Genomic DNA, 18953 nt, shown 5'->3' with positions numbered 1-18953 from the left:
CAGCAGCTAGGGTGGCAGCATCTTCCAAGTGTAGAGAAAAAGCAAAGGAGCTGTACTGGCTGAGGAACCTGAGGTGGTAACAGCATACAATGTGCCACTCCATCCACCTCTACCACCAGTGCCAGTTCCACACCCTGCCCTTTGACATCAGATGTGGAAGGCTGAGGAACAGTCACACCTGTAAAATCTGGCCTGGAAGCCTCTGGGGCCTCAACTCCCCTGATCTCTCTGAGTCCTATGGACCCCATACCCACTCCTAGTCCACCAGTGCTCAGTGCACATCCGCCATTCAACCAGGGGCATCTAACCAGTCTCCATGAGGACCCCTCCTCTCATGAGACTCCCACTGCCCTGCAGATGCTCCCAAGGGAGGTCCAAGACCCAATGTATTATGAACAGGATGTTCAAATACAAGGAGGAAGGATATTTGTCTACCAGCCCTTTACCACCACAGACCTCCTAAACTGGAAACATCATACCCACTCCTTCATGGAAAAGCCTCAGGCTCTGATTGATTTGATGCAGTCTATCATCCAGACTCATAAACCCACCTGCAAAGACTGTCAACAGCTTCTTCTGACTCTACTTAATACTGAAGAGCAATGCCATAAAATGTTGGCAGCTCCAAAGTGATTAGATCATGCCCCTGAGGGCACTCTAAATGATCAAGTATTTGCTAAAGCTCAGTTCCCTGAGGAAGACCCCCATTGGGATCCCAATGATGACTAAGACTACAGATGACTTGAATGATATCGGGAGGCACCATAAGGAGGCATGAAGGAAGGAGGGAAAAAGGCCACGAACATGAGCAAAACAGCAGGGGTCCTCCAAGGTCCAGACGAGAGTCCCAGCAAGTTTTATGAGCATTTGTGTGAGGCCTTCCACTTGTATACCCTCTTTGATCCAGAAGTCACTGAAAAACAGCAGATAATTAACCCCCACTTTTGTTGGCCAGGCCCAGGGGATATAAGGTAAAAATTGCAGAAACTGGAGGAATTTTATGGAATGAACACCAACCAGCTTCTGGAGGTGGCCACAAAGGTCTTTATCTATAGAGATCCAGAGGCAAGATCCAACAGAAAGATGTAAAGGAACATCTGGTTGTAGCCCTTGTTGAACAGTCAGGTGGGCCCTAGTGAGCTAATCTAGGCAGAGATGGGGCAATCACAACGGATGGTGACCAATGCCCTCAACCTCCCTCCCTGGGGAGGAACTAGGGCAAAATCAATGAGTTTACTGTTGTCAGGAAGGGCACTAGAAGAATGAATGTCCCCAATGGGCCAGAGATTCCCAGAAGGCTCCCCAGACCAGAGAGAGCCCAAATTGTTGAGGGATAGTATCAGCCTTGCTGCAAGGGAGGCTGGGCTCTGGGAGGCAAGCACTGTCGGAATGGCAGGCCTGGATGGTTATAAGGAGGAATACGACAGACTAGGCTCAATTCTATTAGACCCCCAGGATGCTAGGTCCGAATGAAAATAGGGGCCATTCCATTGATCTCATGGTGTCACATGTACAGAACATTCAGTTGTTACCCAACCAGTGGGCCCCCTATCCAAAAAGCATACAATTGTTATTTGGGCTACAGGGGACAGGACCCAACATCCTTTCTTAGGGTCCAGATAATGCAATCTCGGGAGTCATGAAGTAAGGCATGAATTCCTTTATCTCCCCAATTGCCCCATAAACCTGATGGGCAGGGACATATTATGCAAACTGAGGGCACATATAACTTTTGAGTCAGATGGCACAGCAGACTTAAATTTGAGAGGAGTTGAGGGAAGTCCCCCTGAGATTCTTGAGCTTTCCTTCAAGATTCCAGGTGTATGGGCTGGAGATAACCCCCCAGGTATGGCCAAAAATGTGCCCCCAGTAGTGGTGGAACTAAACCTGGGAGCTACCCTCATCAGCCAAAAACATTACTTTGTTCCCTGTATGACCCAGGTTGGAATTCAAAAACACTTTGACAGACTCTTATAATATGGGATCTTCCAACCTTGCCAGTCATCCTGGAACACCCCCTTATTACCACTGCAGAAACTGGGGACTAAGGATTTCAGGCCAGTTCAGGACCTCCAGGCAGTAAATTCAGCAACTGTCACTTTGCACCCCATAGTCCCAAATCCATATGTGATTTTAGCCCTTGTCCTAGATGAGGCAAAGTTTTTTACCTGCCTAGATCTTAAAAATGCATTCTTCTGCATCCATCTGGCCCCACAGAGCCAGTCTACTTTTGCCTTCCAGTGGGAAAATCCCAATAATGGAGAAAAGGGGCAACTAACCTGGGCTCAATTGTCACAAGGTTTCAAGAATTTGCCCACAGTTTTTGAAACTGCCATGGCATCTGAACTCAAAGCTTTCTCAGCTGACCACCATGGCTGCACACTCCTCCAGTATATGGTTGACCTCCTGCTAGCTGGACCAACTCAGGAGGACTGTATGGAAGGGACTCACTTTCTCCCTTCTCTTTTATGGGAATCAGGATACAAAGTCTCTAGGAAAAAAAAAACACTGTCAATTACCTCAGCTTTCACCTGTCCCAGGAGCAATGCAGGGTTGTCCCTGAGAGGTAACAGGATGTCTGTTCCATCATAGCCCCTAAGATCCACCAGCAAGTCAGAGTTCTTGGGAGCTGTAGGTTTCTGCCAAATCTGGATCCCTAATTACTCCCTCTTGGCCAAAGCCCTCTATGAATTCACAAAGGGAAGAGAATGGGAACACTTATTATGGGGGGAAGAACAAGAGAAAGCCTTTAAAGAAATCAAGAGGGCACTCACAAATGCCCCTACTCTAGGCCTGCTGTATGTGATGTAGTCCTTTTTCTTGTATGTCCATGAATGAAAGAGGACACTTATTGGGGTCTTGACACAGTTACTAGGCTTCTGGCACCAACTGGTGGTTTACTTGTCAAAACAACTCGATGCTGTCTCCTATGGCTGGCTGACTTGCCTGTGTGCCCTAGCAGCCACTGCTGCCCTGGTGGCCCAAGCAGACAAGCTTACTCTAGGGCTCCCCACTCCATCTGGATGCTCATGGAGTGTAAGGGAAATTATTGGCTGACCAATAATTTGGGTGATCAAATACCAGAGTATGCTATGTGAAAACCTGCACATCCAGCTGGAGGTTGTTAAGACTCAACACCTGGCCACCCTGTTGCCAGATGATTCAGGCCCCCCGGAGCATGGCTGCTTACAGGCTTTAGATGAGGTCTTCTCAAGCCAGCCAGATCTAACCAATCAGCTTATCAACTATCCAGGCATTGAATATTTCATAGATGGCAGCAGCTTTGTCCAAGATGGCACATACTTTGCCAGGTATGTGGTGGTGACATTGGACTTGGTCATTGAGGCTCACCCACTGCCAGTTGGGACTTCTGTGGAAAAGGCTGAACTTGTTGCCCTCATGCAGGCACTCCAGCTCACTGCAGGAGTACAGGTAAATATCTACACTGACTCCAAAAATGTCTTCACAATCATTCATGTCCATGGAACCTTATGTAAAGAGAGGGGACTCATTAACGTGGGAGGAAAATATATCAAGTATGAGCAGGAAATCCTCAAACTGCTAGATGTTGTATGGGCCCCTAAACAGGTGGCAGTTATACACCACTGAGGGCACCAAAAGGGATATGCAACAATTGCTTGGGGAAACTGGAAAGCTGACAGGGAGGTCAAACAAGCATCCCTTATGAGGGGAGCAGCCCTGACTGCCCTGATGGCTGCCTTGTTCCCATGTCCCTTAGCTGAATGGGACACATGGCACACAATACAAGAAAGGCTTGGTTTAAGACTGAGGAGGGAAATTTTCTACCAGATGGATGGTGGAAGTTTGCTGATGGCTGCATTGCCATACCTGAGTCACTGGTTCCTACATTTGTCAACTAGTTCCACAAAGGAATTCATTCAGGGCAAACAGCACTCAAAACCACCCTGACCCAGCACTTTTATGTCCTCAAACTCTCCAGCATAAGTAAGTCAGTATGTGAATGATGTAGCCTATGTGCCAAAAACAACTCCCAGCAAGGGCCAAGGGCGCTCCCTCAGGCACAGAACGTTGGTGGAACTCCTCTTGAAAACTTCAAATGCTGTGAGCTCAAGCATGAAAATATCTGTTTGTGTTTATCTGCACCTTCTCAGGATGGGTGGAAGCCTTCCCCATGTGGATGGAAAAGACCCGGGAGGAGACCAGATATCTGCTAACAGAAACCATCCCTTGGTTTGGAATACCTGTGTCCATTTCATCAGATAATGGACAAGCCTTTGTGTCCAAAGTAATACAGCTAATGGCTAAGAGCTTAGGAATCATGTGGAAATTGCATATTCCCCAGAACCAACCCCAGAGTTCAGGAAAAGTGCAATGTATGAATAGAACCCTAAAATTGCAATTGGGAAAACTGTGTCAGGAGACCTATCTGCAGTGGGATCAATTACTACCCATAGCATTACTGAGGATTAGGTCTAGTCCCATGAAACAGACAGGGCTTTCACCTTTTGAAGTCCTTTATGGATGCCCATCCCCCTTAATCAAGTGCATATGGGGGTCTCTCAAAGAAATAGGTGACTTCACCTTGAGGCAACATATGCAGGCCATTGGGTTGATTCTCTCAAGGATCAATGACTGGGTCTAGGAGTGACTTCTTGTCTCTCTTACAGGGTAGGGGATGCTGTCCAGGTAAAGAAATTAATGTCCAACCTTCAAAGCCTCATTGGAGAGGCCCTTTGTTTCAATTTTGTCCATTCATACAGCAGTTAAAGTTGCAGAGATTGCTCCTTGGATCCACCACAGCTGAGTAAAGCCAGCCTCTCTTGAATGGGAATGCATCCCTGACCCAGGCTCACCATGCAAGATCACCTTCTGGAATGCCCATGCCCTTCCCTGACAGGACTCTGCTCCCTAGGAGACAGCAGGGAACCATGCATGATGGGATGACAGCCCTGCTCTAGTTACTCCAGAAGCTGACTAGTCTATTTATGGTGGAAGCTCAAACATGGGACCCATCCGTGTTTTCCTCTACACACTTGGGCTCTTACCTTTTGGGTTGGCCCTTGCAAGGTTTCCCTCATGTTCTGAATGTTATAAGAGAGCCTTTGTTGGGACCTCCACACAGCCATACTTTGTATCATACACCCATCAACAGGTAGGATGTTACATAGGCTCATATACTCCTCAGGCTTGTGAGGTTGCTGGTAGGCGATACTGGAAGTACTAAAGTAAGGGAAACAATGCAGGCTACATTTCTCATGGGAAGCATGGAGAATGGGTCTGTTGGGCTTATTTGGGATATTGGGGAATCTCTGATAGTGGGGGAGTCCAGGACCTATCTCGGAAACAACTTGTTAGAGAGACAGCACACCAAATGTCAAAGGTACTCCCACCTAGACCAGGGCTGGCTGCCAATAAAAGCACTGGGTCAATGTATAATAAAATCAGAAGCAAATTAGGCAGAGGATTAGATCTCCCAACAATAGGGAAAAATCTTTTTGTAGAGCTGGCAGAAAGGATTGCTAAAGAACTAAATGTCTCAATCTGCTGGGTGTGTGGAGGTGCTCTCATGAGAGGAATGGCCTTGGAAAGGGACCAGTCTAAATGCTTACCAACTTTTATTATGTAATCAGTCTATAACTAGACAAGAGAAAAACCGACCTCAAACCTGGATTCTCACATCAGAGGTAACTGGGGAAGAATGTATCAAAAGAACTGGGCCAGGAGAGAAAAGTGGGAGAGAGAAACCATCTGTGAAAGGGTACTGTCTTGGAACAGGACTAATCTAACCTGGTGGCCTGCTGGGCCTACATGGTATTGTGCGTTGCCCCCATCAGAAATGGTTCCCAATGTCATAATTCTCCAACAAATGACAACCTCTTAAATTGTCCTACTACCAGTGAGGTGAACTCATTCCAAGGAATCCCTGAAATTGGCAAATATTGGAACAACCTCACCAATACTGACCTGGGGCGGTGGAGGGCATGGCTGGGTTATTTTGTGTATGTAGGAAGTGAGCTTATACCAAACTCCCTAGGACTTGGAAGGGAAGCTGTACTATTGGAGTTATCCAGCCAAGGTCTTCCTCCAGGGGAACAGCTGGAGTTCCCCTTTCTGAAACTCTGGGGCCTAGAATAAAATGGCACCTTGGGGTGGGGGACCAACAGAGATGGGGAGAAGATGAATGGTCTCCCCAGAGGATTATTGAGACCAATGGACCAGTCATCTAGGCACAGGATGGGAGTTGGGGTTACCAGACTCCTATCTATATGCTCAACAGAATCATTACATTACAGGCAGTCATGGAAATGATTAGACCTCTGCCCTAGAGCTACTGGCCAAGCAACAGACCCAAAAGTGAGCTGCTATATATCAAAATCACCTGGCTGAGGAGGCGGGAGTATGTGGCAAGTTCAACCGATCAGACTGTTGCCTCCACATAGATGACAATGGTCAAGCAGTAACAGAAATTGTCACTATTAGAAAGATGGCACATATACCCTGACAGGTGTAGAAAGGACCCAGATAGTCTGTTCAGTGGGTGGTTCTCTGCCCTGGGCAGATTCAAAACCCCAATAGGAGCATTGGGTCTAGTCTTCGGAGCATGTCTGATGTTACCCTGCCTCGTTCCCCTGGTACTGTGGTCTATCAGGAGTATTATGGAGGCCACTATAGAAAGAAAAACAGCCACACATATAATAATGCTGTGGAAATATAAACCCCTAAATCAAGATAATGCTCTTTGGCCCTCAGTGGGTCCAAGAATCAAGGGGGGGGAGGTAATTATGTATCAGGGAGGAGGACTAGAAAGAAGCAAGCAAGTCTGTGTTCTGATAATGTAGCAGGGAGAGAGGATGGCATAACAGGGAGCTAAAACTTAAAGATCTAAATGTGAGGAAGGTCACACAGCACTGGGGGTTTGAAGTAGTCAATAGAGTTGCATGCAACCATATATGGTTTAAACCTTGCTTCTTGCTTCTATAACCTGCTTGCAAGACATAATGGAAGATCCCTTTGTTTTTGGGGCTTAGCCTCTGGACTTGAGTCTGCTGAGTCTGTGCTGGCACAATAAAGCTTGCTTCCTGCTGAACTGCCTTGGTGTCCTTTGTCTCAGTTCAAGAATCCTGCAACATTTCCTTACTACAGCACCTTCTATGGCCATGCTGTCATCCACATGAAGAGACGACCTGGAGGTCATACCCATGTTCTTGTTAGAAATGCAGAACCTCAGGGACACCCCCTAGCTGACTCAGGTCTACATTTCACCAGATCTCAGAGAGTTTATGTGCACTTTAAAGTTTGAGAAGCATTGTTCTGTACTCTTCTACTGTAACTATGGGTACAAGTCATTTTGAGAAAAAATTTCAAAAGAACGCAAAAGACATTCTAGAAATCCATCTTCAAGGGTGTTCCATACGGCATTGTTATTTAAGACAGTGAAAAGTGCAACTTAAATGCTCAAAACAGAGAAACCTGGGACAGAATTATGACACAGGCCTGTGAATAAATTCCATGCAACCATTCAGATAATAACGCAAATGTTTTCTTTTCTAATTTAACTTTTTTGGTATAATTGCTGATAAACATGCAGTTGTAAGAGACAAAACAGAATTTGTGTTCCTTGTGTGTGTCATGTTTGTGTGTGTGTGCTGTTTATGTGAATGTGTGTGTGCCTTGTGTGTACTTTGTATGTATCATGTTTGTGTTGTGTATGTGCTTGTGTGTGCTTCATGTATGTGTGTGTGTCTGTGTGTGTATTTTGTGTGTGTCCCTTGTATGTGTGCCATGTGTGTATTTAGTTCTAGGAATTTTATCACAGATACAGGTTCATGTATTTCCCACCACAGTTAAGAAATCTCATGACCTCAGCATCCTTGTGTGCCCTTTTAGCTACACCCATCTTCCCTAACCTCCAGCAATGACTAATAAGTTCTTCATCTTCACAGTGTAATTTCAAGAATGTTATATAAATGGAATTATACAGTATGACTGTTAGGGATGGCTTTTTCACTCAGCACCATGCCCTTGAGATCCACCCAAATCGATGTGTTAATGTTCAATTCTATTCCATGTGTGAGTTGTCAAAGATTTGTTTATCTATTCATTCCCTGAAGGACATCTGGGTTGCTTCCAGTTAGGTACTATTTTGAGTAAAGCCACTAAAAACACTTGTGATAGGCTTATATGTAAACCAAGTTTCATTTCATTGAGATAAATGCCTGAGGGCAGTTGCTGGATCATTTGGTAAGCACACTTTCATTTTCTTTTTTTTAATTATTATTCATTTATTCACATGTGCATACATTGTTTGGGCCATTTCTCCTCCCTACCCCCCACTCCAACCCTCTACCCCCAACCCCCCTCACTTCCAGGCAGAACCTGCTCTGCCCTTACCTCTAATTTTGTTGAAGAGAAGACATAAGCATAATAAATACAAAGCATTTTTGCTAGTTAAGGACAGCCATACAGAGAGATTCCTAGCATTGCTTTCATGTACAAATGTGGTACAACCCAAGTAAATTCATCTCTAACTGATCTTTACACTGGCTCCTGATCCCCTTCTCGTGTTGACCTCTGTCACTTAAAGATTTCTGTATTAGTTCCTCTGGTGTGGGGACATCATACGCTTCCATGTTTTGGGTTTTCTACCTATCCCGTACCACTGGTATGTGCTCTCCCCTTGTCATGTGACCCAAGTCCAACCACATTGCTGTATTTGCCCTAGATCTAAAGTCTGCATATGAGGGAGAACATATGATTTTTGGTCTTCTGAACCTGGCTGCCCTCCCTCAGGATGATGTTCTCTAGTTCCATCCATTTACTTGAGAATGATAAGATTTCGTTCTTCTTCATGGTTGAGTAAAATTCCATTGTGTACAAGTACTACATTTTCTTAATCCATTCATCAGTAGTGGGGCATCTTGGCTGTTTCCATAACTTGGTTATTGTGAATAGCACTGCAATAAACATGGATGTGCAGGTGCCTCTGGAGTAACCTGTGTCACATTATTTTGGGTATATTTCCAGGAGTGGGATTACTGGATCATATGGCACATCTATGTTTAGATTTTTAAGAAGCCTCCAAATTTTTTTCCAGAGTGGTTGCACCAGCTTGCATTCCTACCAGCAGTGTATGAAGGTTACTTTTCCCCCACATCCTCGCCAACACTTGGTGGTGGTATTTTTGATGGTGACTATTCTAATAGGGGTGAGGTTGAATCTAAGTGTGGTTTTGATTTGCATTTCCTTTATGGCTAGAGATGGTGAGCATTTTTCATGTGTTTTATGGCCATTTGAATGTTTTCTTTTGAGAAAGTTCTGTTTAGTTCAGTTGCCCATTTCTTTATTGGTTTATTGAATTTTGGGAGAGTTTAGTTTCTTAAGTTTGCCGTATATTCTGGTTATCAGCCCTTTGTCTGATGTGTATACCTGGCAAATATTTTCTTCCACTCTGTGGGTGTTCTCTTCAGTTTAGAGACAATTTCTTTTGTTGTGCAGAAGCTTTCTAATTTTATGAAGTCCCATTTGTCTATTCTTTCTCTGAGTTGCTGGGCTGCTGGGGTTCTATTGAGGAAGTCCTTGCTTATACCTATTACTTCCAGAGTGTTTCCTGCTCCTTCCTGTACTAACTTCAGAGTTTCGAGTCTGATATTAAGGTCCTTGATCCATTTTGAATTGATACTAGTACAGGGTGACAGACATGGATCTAGTTTCAGTTTCTTGCAGGTAGATAACCACTTTTCCCAGCAACATTTGTTGAAGAGGCAGTCTTTTCTCCATTGTATATTTTTGGCACTTTTGTCAAAAATGAGGTGAGTATAGTTGTATGGATTCACATCCAGGTCCTCTATTTTGTTCCACTGGTCTTCATGTCTGTTTTTCTGCCAGTACCATGCTGTTTTTATTGTTATTGCTTTGTAATACAGTTTGAAATCAGGTATTGTGTTACCTACAGCATTGCTGTTTTTGCTGAGTATTGCCTTGACTATTCACGGTCTCTTGTGTTTCCAAATGAACTTTGGGGTAGATTTTTCAATCTGTGATGAAAGTCATTGGGATTTTGATGGGAATTGCATTAAACATGTAGATTGCTTTTGGTAGTATAGCCATTTTTATTATGCTGATTCTACCAATCCATGAGCACAGGAGATCTTTCCATCTTCTGTAGTCTTCCTTGATCTCTTTCTTCAGGGGTTTGTAATTCTCCTTGTAGAGGTCATTTACATCCTTTGTTAAATTTACTCCTAGGTATTTGATTTTTTTTGAGGCTATTGTGAATGGAATTGTTTCCATATATTCCTTCTCAGTTTGTTCATTGTTGGTGTATAGAAAAGTAAATGATTTTTGTAAGTTCATTTTGTATCCTGCCACCTTCCTATAGCTGTTTATGGTGTCTAGGAGTTTTTGGGTAGAGTTTTTTGAGTCTTTAAGGTATAGGATCATATCATCTGCTAATAGGGATATTTTGACAGTTTCTTTATCTATTTGTATTCCTTTTATTTCTTCTTATTGCCTAATTGCTCTGGCTAGGAATTCCAGTACTATGTTGTATAGGAGTGGGGATAGTGGGCACCCTTGTCTCATTTCTGATTTTAGGGGAAATGGCTTCAGTTTTTCACCATTAAGTATGATGTTGGCTGTAGATTTGTCATAAATAGCCTTTACAGTGTTGAGGTACATTCTTCTATTCCTAGTTTTCTTAGAGCTTTTATCATGAAGTGCTGTTGGATCTTGTCGAAGGCTTCTTCTGCATCTGTTGAGATGATCAAGTGGTTTTTGTCTTTGCTTCTATTGATGTGCTGTATTATTTTTATATATTTGTGTATGTTGAACCATCCCTGCAGCCCTGGGATGAAGCTGACTTGGTCATGGTGGATGATCTTTCTGACTGTTGTTGGATTCAGTTTGCATTATTTTATTGAGGATTTTTGCATTGATATTCATTAAGGAAATTGGCCTATAGTTCTTTTTGGAGGTGTCTTTGTCTTGTTTTGGGATGAGAGTACTATTGGCTTCATAAAATGAGTTAGGCAGTTTTCCTTCCCTTTCTATTTCGTGGAACAGTTTAAGGAGGGTTTGTATTAGTTCTTCTTTAAAGATCTGATAGAATTCAGCAGAGAATCCATCAGGTCCTGGACTTTTCTTTTTTGGGAGACTCCTTATTGCTGCTTCAATTTCATTTTGTGTTATAGATCTATTCAGGTGACTAATATCCTCTTGGTTCAGTTTTGGATGGTTGTAGATATCTAGAAATCTGTCCATTTCTTCAAGATTTTCAAATTTATTAGAGTATAGGCTCTCAAAGTAGTCTCTGATGATTTCCTGGACTTCCATGGTGTTTATTGTTATCTCTCCTTTTGCATTTCTGATTTTACTGATTTTGGTTTTTTCTCTCCTTATTTTAGTCAAGTTTTCCAGGGGTCTGTCAATCTTATTTATTTTTTCAAAGAACCAGCTTTTTGTTTCATTGATTCTTTGTATGGTTTTTTTTTTGTTTCTATTTCATTGATTTCAGCCCTTATTTTAATTATTTTTTCTCCTCTGCTTGTTTTGGGATTTGCTTGTTCTTTTTTTTCTAGGAGTTTGAGCTGTAGTATTAGATCACTGGTTTGAGATCTTTCTGACCTTTTAATATATGCACTCACAGCTATAAACTTTCCTCTTAGGACTGCTTTTGCTCTGTCCCATAGGTTCCAGTAGGTCATGTTTTCATTTTCATTAACTTCTGGGAATGTTTTAATTGCTTCTTTTAGGAACCCTCTTACACTGTTGGTGGGAATGTAAACTAGTACAACCACTCTGGAAAAAAATTTGGAGGCTACTTAAAAAGCTAGACATTGATCTGCCATTTGATCCAGCAATACCACTCTTGGGGATATACCCAAAAGACTGTTACTCCAGAGGCACCTGCACACCCATGTTTATTGCGGCACTATTCACAATAGCCAAGTTATGGAAACAGCCAAGATGCCCCACCACTGACGAATGGATTAAGAAAATGTGGTATCTATACACAATGGAATTTTATGCAGCCATGAAGAAGAACAAAATGTTATCATTCGCTGGTAAATGGATGGAATTGGAGAACATCATTCTGAGTGAGGTTAGCCTGGCCCAAAAGACCAAAAATTGTATGTTCTCCCTCATATGTGGACATTAGATCAAGGGCAAACACAACAATGGGATTGGACTTTGAGCACATGATAAAAGCGAGAGCACACAAGGGAGGGGTGAGGATAGGTAAGACACCTAAAAAACTAGCTAGCATTTGTTGCCCTTAACACAGAGAAACTAAAGCAGATACCTTAAAAGCAACTGAGGCCAATAGGAAAAGGGGACTAGGAACTAGAGAAAAGGTTAGATCAAAAAGAATTAACCTAGAAGGTAACACCCACACACAGGAAATCAATGTGAGTCAACTCCCTGTATAGCTATCCTTATGTCAACCAGCAAAAACCCTTGCTCCTTCCTATTATAGCTTATACTCTCTCTACAACAAAATTAGAAATAAGGGCAAAATAGTTTCTGCTGGGTACTGAAGGGGTGGGGGGGAGAGGGAGGGGGTGGAGTGGGTGGTAAGGGAGGGGGTGGGGGCAGGGGGGAGAAATGACCCAAGCCTTGTGTGCACATATGAATAATAAAATTTTAAAAAATTGCTTCTTTTATTTCATCAATGACCCATTGATCATTGAGCAATGTGTTGTTCAGCTTCCAATTGTTTGCATGCTTTTTTACTGTTGTTTTTGTTGTTGATTTCTAGTTTTAATGCATTGTGGTCAGATAGACTGCATGGAATTATTTCTAGTTTCTTATATTTGCTGAGGTTTGCTTTGTGCCCTAAGATATGATCAATTTTGGAGAAGGTTCCATGAGCTGCTGAGAAGAATGTATATTGTGCAGAAGTTGATATTTGGTATCAGCTAGGTCCATTTGACCTATGGTGTGATTTAGTTCTAGGATGTCTTTATTGATTTTTTGTTTGGATGATCAATCTATTGTTGATAGAGGGGTGTGAAGGTTTCCCACTACTACTGTGTTGGAATTTATATATGTTTTTAGGTCCTCCAGAGTATGTTTGATGAAATTGGATACATTGATGTTGGGTGCACATAGGTTGATAATTGTTATTTCCTTTTGGTGAATTTCCCCTTTTATTAGTATGGAGTATCTTTCTCTATCTCATTTGATCAATGTAAGTTTGAAGTCTACTTTGTCCAAGATAAGTATTGCTACCCCCGCCTGTTTTGGGGGGCCATTGGCTTGGTAAATCTTCTTCCAGCCTTTCACTCTCAGCCAGTGCTTGTTTCTGTCAATGAGATGGATCTCCTGTGGGCAGCAGATTGTTTGATCATCCTTTCTAATCCAGTTTACCAGTTGGCGTCTTTTAATGGGGGAATTAAGTCTGTTAACATTCAGTGTTAGTATTGATAGGAATGTGGTGATTTCTTTCATTTAGTTGTCTTTGCTGTTTAATGGTTTGATTGTGTGCAGCTGAATCAATGTTACTCTCTACTTTTTTTTACCTTTTCTTCTCCTGTGCTTTGGTATTGCCTACCCTTTCAAGGTTTTGTTTGGTTTCACTTTCTGTGTGCAGAATTCCTTGAAGAATCTTTTGTTGTGGTGGCTTGGTGGTCATATATTGTTTTATTTTGTACTTATTATGGAAGACTTTTATTGCTCCATCTATTTTGAATGATAGTTTTGCTGGGTAGAGCCTAGGGTTGAAGTTATTTTCATTCAGTGCCCGGAATACCTCACTCCATGCTTTTCTTGCTTTTAAGGTTTCTGTTGAGAAATCTGCTGTGATTTTGATGGGTTTACCTTTGTATGTTATTGTTTTTTCTCTCTTACAGCCTTCAATATTCTCTCTCTAGTCTCTGTACTTGTTGTTTTAATGACAATATGTTGTGGTGTAGTTCTATTTTGGTCAGGTCTGTTTGGTGTCCTGGAGGCTTCTTGTACCTGAATGGGCATAGTTTTCTCTAGATTTGGGAAGTTTTCTGTTATTATTTTGTTGAATATATTATGTATTCCTTTTGCTTGCACCTCTTCTCCTTCTTCAATACCCATGATTTTCAGGTTTGATCTTTTGATGGAGTCAGTGAGTTCTTGCATATTCCTTTCACACATCTTGAGTTGTTTGACTAATAAATAGTTCTTCACTTTTTCCTTTAATTACCATTTCATCTTCAAGTTCTGAGATTCTGTCTTCTGTTTGTTTTATTCTGCTTGAATGGCCTTCCATTTTGTTTTATAGTTCTGTTTCATTCTTTTTCCTGAGGTTTTCCATATCGTGGGTCACTTCCTCTTTAATATTGTCAATTTTCACCCTTAATTCATTTATCTATCTATTTATGGTGTTCTCTGTTTCACTTTGGTGTTTATTTAAGGCTCCTATGATTTCATTTGTTTTTGTGTTTTCTCATATTCTTTATTTTTGTTGTCTTAGAATTTTTTGAGTGCCTCCTGTACATTTTGGTTGACCATGTCTAGTAACATCTCTATGAAATTCTCATTGATTCCTTGCAGGATTTCTCTTTCAGGTTGTTCTTTTGGTTTTTGTTGGGTACCTTGGTGAGCCTGTGGGGTGGAGGATTGGTAGGCCTGCAGGACAGACACCTCTTAGAGCAGTGGCCTGGCAGGCCTGTGAGGTGGGGGCTTGGTGGGCAGCAGCCCATTTGTTCTTTTAGTAAATTGTGTCATGGAGAAGCCTTCCATGAGCTAGGGGTTCAGAATGCTGAAGTTTTGGTTCTCCCTTGTGCTTTACCTCAGCCAAGTGTTTCTCCAGTGTCTCAGCAAGGTCTCTGATTCACGGAGCTCACGCAGTCTGTGGTGTGTTCCAGTTGCTGTCTTGGATCCTCTCCACTCTTTCATTTTCCTAAGAAGTTGTCAGACCTCCCCCAGAACACAGGTACTATCCTACATTCACCCTAGAAATGTATAATACATCCATTTCTCTGAATCCTTGCCACCATTTGATGCTGGGATTGTCATTATATATTTTAATCAATCTGATCATTTTTAAATTGCCTTTCCTCAAAAGTTAATGATGCTGAATTCTTTTTCAAATGCTTTTATCTGCCATCCATATCTTCATATCTGTCTGGATTGTTTGTGTTCTTGCTGTTGACTTGAGCATTCTTCATATAGTCTAGAGACATTCTGTGATTTGGATATATGGGGCACAAACAAATTCTCCAAGCCCGTAGCTTTTCTTTTCATCCCCCATTCAGGGTCTTGCAATAAGAGGGTTTTTTTCAAAGTTTTGAAGTCCATTTTATAAATGTTCCACTTATATATATGCTCTTGATATCCTGTCCAGATCCCAAATGTTCTCTCTTGTGCCGTCTTCTAAAAGTTTTATAATGTTATTATTACATTATATATTTAGGTCTAGGATTGGGATGTAATTTTGAGTTAATTTTTTAATGAAGGTCAAAAATATATGTATATATGGAAATGTTACAATGAACCCCTCTGCATAACTATCACATACTAATAAGAATGTTTTATAAATCTATATATGTATATATGTATTTTCTAACCTAAACTTTTTTTTCATTTTGCTTGTAGGTACCCAAACACTCCTGCACTGTTAAAAAGTCTATCACCTAAAAATCAGTTGTGTATTTGTGTAGTTCTATTTTGGAGGAACTATTCTTTCCCATTGATCTGTGTGTCTATCCCTTCCCCAACTCTACTCTGTTTTGATTACTGTATCTACAGATACAGCTGTATTAACATGAGTTGAGAGAGTCTTCCTGAGGTAAGCTAGTACCTGGGAAAGAAAAAAATGCCAGCGGACTCAACCCTCCTCAATAAGGGGTCCCCTCATGCTGGACTCCTCCTTGTCCCCATCCAGTAGCATCTGTGGACATCCACTCAGTGGTCATTTTATGGATTGCATTGCAGTTGTAAATTCCTCTGCAGTTGTAGGTTTCCCCCAAAGTCAGGAGAGTCCCTTGGCAGTTAAGACCAGAAAATGGTGAATACCTGGTAAAGAGAAATCTGTCCTCAATCTGACCTCTCAGGTGAAGCCCTCTATTTAAGACCTTATGAATATTGGTCACATCTCATATATACAATTAAAAACCTGGGACTCAGCTTAACATCACATGCAAAATGCTCCATATTAAGATCCTGCCAATCAAACCTGTCAATTATTGTAGTTCTTCCTGCAAAAGCTGCCCAGATTTTTCCTGGCCATTTGCCTTCACAACATATAAATTGCCAATTGAATAAAGATCAGTGCTTTTGAGCCATCTCCCTAGAGCCCACAGCACACTTGCGATGCATCCTTCTGCCTATATTTTCCTTTCCCTTCTGATCAAACACTGCTCCTGCTTTGCAATCTGTGTCTCTGTCCAATTCTTTGTTCATGAGACACAAGGACTTGATATTTTGACCAGGGTCTTCTGGGTCCACCCACTGTTAACATTTCTACTTTTAGTTTTCTCTTTCAGAATTGTTTTAGCTATTCTAGGGCTTGTGCCTTTTCATATAAATTGTAGAATACAAATAGATTTTTAAAAGCTAGAAAAGATTCATGATATATTCTCTTCCCAATTTCCATCTCCCTCCATTAGAATCTTTAGGTAGAAGGAGGACCCTGGGTCCTTGCTGTCAGAGTCACAGTCAGAAAGGACCAAGGTGGAGAACAAGAAAGCTATCCCACATTCCTTCTTAAAGTTGATGCTATACCTAGCAGGGACCTAGGAGATCACCAAGTCCAACCTAGTTGGACTAGTTCTAACCTTGATAGATTAGAAGACTGAGTGCTAGCACAATCTCATTCCAAGGCTAGAGGTGGGGTGGGATTAAAGCATTCCCAGCTGTTCAACATTTCTAGCTTCTACACTTCTCACCCAGCCAGTTACTTTCTTCCTGGTCCCTCTTGCTCTCAGTTTCCTTCCAAATCCTCTTTGGTAGAGGACCAACCAAATATGCTGCACCTCCAGGAGACATGGAACTGCTTCCCCAGAATCAAAGGCTCTCTGCCCTGCAGCCTGAAGTTACAGGAGAAAGAAATATGAAAATGAAAACAGCAGTTTTGGAAGATTCCAAGATGGCGGCTAGAGGTAGGAAGCAGAAAGCGACCCTCCTATAGTGAAATCTTGGAGAGACGCTGGAGACACACTTTGCAGGCATAATCACTGAGAAAAGGCAAAACTTTGACCCCTCCACATCTCCAGCTGGTGCAGAGAATCTCCACTTCACGTTAAATGGAGAAACGAGGAGGGCCCCCGGGGCCGCCAGTGGCCGGCGCCCATACGGCTTGGGAAGACGCGGACCAGGTGAGCTTTGTGGTACCGTGGTACTCCCACAGACAAGCCTGGGCCAGAGCAGCATAGCCCCCTGGACAGACTGACCTCCACCCGGGAAAAAAAGAGAAACTGAGTAATAAGCAATAAGAACAGTTAAGACACGTTGGAAAGAGGGTGGGGCACCCTGAGTGCTGAAGATTGGGGGAAGGGAATCCTTCCCAGGACTGTAAATAAACAAGCCGGGCAGGCCGGAGAGCCTCTGGCGGGAGTGGGGCACGCACCCAGCAACCAGGAGCGGGGACGCTTGTGAGAGTGGAGGAGGGAGAAAAACTCCACAGGAGAGGAGGGAAGACCCACTTCCCACGTGAGCTGTAAATAAACATGGCGACTGGCAGGAGCAGCAGCACCACCCAGTAAGCAGGAGCAGGAAAGCTTCAGAAAGTGGCAGTGGGAGGAAAACTTCAGAGGAGGCGGGGAAGACCCATCTCCCACATGAACTGTAAATAAACATGCAGGCCTGACAACAAGGTGGCAGTGTCACCTTTCCCAGTGCTTGGAAAGGGTAAAGCCTGTAGCAGAGGCTCCCGCACAGGAGAACTCTGAGCAAACAAAGCCTGTGGGACCAGGTGAGTGCTAGCTCACCCCAGAGATCTGCATAAATAACACCGCCAGCTACAGCCTGAGAGCAGCAGGCAGGCAAGCCACAGTTGCAAATACCACTCTTGGAACTGTCTCCAGACGCTTTTTTTTCTTTTTCTCCCCACCTTTGATGAGAGAACAACTGAATTACACCTGCAAGCCGAAAAACTTACTGAAACTGTATTGCATTTGAACTTGGGACACTGGGTGGGGCTTTTTTTTGTGTGTGTGTGAGTGTGTAGTTTTGTTCTACTTTATGCATCCCCTTTGATGAGACAGCTACAGAACAACATCTGAGGCACCATCTCCAGGATTGGAGATTGAGACAGACACCCAAATTATTAAGACTGAAACTGCATTGCATATAAACTTGGAAGTTTTTTGGTTTTTTTTTTCTTTTTTAATTTTCTATTTTCCATTTTATTTTAATTCAATTTTATATATAGATATTTCTTTCATTTACTTATTTTTTATTTTTTTTATCTTTGATTTTCAATCCTCTTTCTGTCTCTCTAATGTCTGTTCAGCTTACTGTCGATTAGTACACTAACACTCCCTGTTTATACCTTTGAAACTCTCTTGTCTGATACCTTGTTCTGCTTTCTCCCTCTTGTCTGTATATTTGTTTTCCCCTTTTCTTTAACTTCTTGCTTTCCATCTCAGCTCACCCTTCCATTCTAAATATTACCACTGTTATTATTACAAGCTAGAAAATACTTAATTGCACACAGTACAGGGACAGTAACAACATCAACGACAATGACGGGAAGACAGAAAAAACAGGGAAACCAGTTTCCCCACAGCAAAAAATTAGTACAGGAACCAGAGGGGAATGAAGAGAACAGAAACTCAGATCCAGACTCCAACAAAATGAAGATAAACTATGCTAAAGGACCCAACGAAGCCCACAAGAATAATTTAAAAGAAGACATACTACAAGTACTCAATGAGAATTTTATAGAGATGATACTGGATAGGGTCAACCAAAATGTACAGGAGACACTCAAGAAATTCCAAGACAATAAAAATAGAGAATTTGAAAAAGCAAAAGAAGAAATAAAGGAAACCATA

General features: G+C 42.3%; 1 protein-coding gene across 1 annotated transcript in view; it reads right to left on the bottom strand.

The window, feature by feature from the left end:
• Arhgef4 (Rho guanine nucleotide exchange factor 4) overlaps positions 1-18953 on the bottom strand; it is a 233766-nt gene that overhangs the window by 105373 nt on the left and 109440 nt on the right.

The sequence above is a fragment of the Castor canadensis genome, chromosome 4 (assembly GCF_047511655.1).
Source record: "Castor canadensis chromosome 4, mCasCan1.hap1v2, whole genome shotgun sequence".
In the NCBI taxonomy this organism is placed as follows: domain Eukaryota; kingdom Metazoa; phylum Chordata; class Mammalia; order Rodentia; family Castoridae; genus Castor; species Castor canadensis.
This window is presented reverse-complemented; position numbering and strand designations above follow the sequence as displayed.